Source organism: Hyaena hyaena, unplaced genomic scaffold (genome assembly GCF_003009895.1).
Source record: "Hyaena hyaena isolate Hyena2069 unplaced genomic scaffold, ASM300989v1 scaffold_742, whole genome shotgun sequence".
In the NCBI taxonomy this organism is placed as follows: domain Eukaryota; kingdom Metazoa; phylum Chordata; class Mammalia; order Carnivora; family Hyaenidae; genus Hyaena; species Hyaena hyaena.
The window spans coordinates 149,602-150,757 of record NW_024081370.1 but is presented as its reverse complement, the minus strand read 5'-3'; the positions used below and the strand labels follow the sequence as shown (position 1 = coordinate 150,757).

General features: G+C 39.6%; 1 pseudogene; it reads right to left on the bottom strand.

Moving 5' to 3' along the window:
- Nucleotides 1-264: 264 nt before the first annotated feature.
- LOC120220925 lies at nucleotides 265-746 on the bottom strand (annotated as a pseudogene).
- Between the last annotated feature and the right edge of the window lie 410 nt (nucleotides 747-1,156).

The following is a 1,156-nucleotide window of genomic DNA, read 5'->3' as shown; positions in this document are numbered from 1 at the left end:
GCCTAGGACCTCAAGAGCATCACGGAAGTCTGAGAAAAGTTCATGTATAAGGCTATTGCCTTAGCTGACTTAAAATTGCCCCATACAATGGTACATATCAACTTTTAGTGAAGCCTTTAAAAATAACCAACAGGTTGAAAAATGGATTAAAGAAGGCAAATACAGCATCTGCTTTTAGAACTACCAACTCAGGAATTCTCTCAATTGTGAAATCTCATAGAGAAGTTATTTTTCTTCCTCAAAATCCAGTGATGATAAGATTCCTTACTCCAGAGCTGGCATTTTTATATCATCACTGTCTTATGAGTCATCATCTGCTCCATCTACTTCTGGTCCATCTACATCCTCATCACCACTCATGTTGTTCATCATCTCAGAGGAATGATCAAAATTAGACATGTCTTCATCTGAATCATCTTCCCAGGCTTTCTAATTACTAAAGACCCATGCTAACCCAGTTAAGTTTTGCCCTTTCTTTTGTCAATCTTGGCCATGACTGGCCAGATTCACCGTTGGTAAACAAAATAAAATCAACCTGTCCATTCATTTATGCTTGGAATCATTTGGATCAATACAGTGAAAAAGATCAATTTCATTTAAATGTTTAAAATTATCACTGCCTCCAAGACAACTGATGGGAAGTTTAGATTTTTCAAAATTTACAATAACATCTTCACTGTCTTCGACACAAAATTCAGTGAAGGCATAGACCCTTGATTGTACCACTTTGCAGCAGCAGGCTGCATGGTGAACTTGAGAGGGGGACCCGGTGAAAGAGAGGGCAGTTCTCTCTGACTCCTCTGGGGTCCCCTCCTTGTTTCTCTCAGGCTACAGGATGTGTCTCCCCTTGGGTCCCCAGAACAAACCACACATGGAGAGTGTTGACAACTCTGATCCCAGGACAAAAGGAAGAAGCTAACCTCACAGTTCCCTATACAAGACTGTAATGGAGGAGATAATAGAGGTGAAATATGGCAAAACATGTTTCCTGATGAGTGGAAAGATACATCCTTTATTGTACATTAACAGTATTGGGCCATTACTCTAAAAATCAGTATCTTCTTGAGGTTGTTTATAATGTTCTAGAACTTGAAGTCAACAGTGTGAGAGTGAAGTGAGTCAGCTGGTTGTTTGTTTTTCTCCAAAGGAAACACTG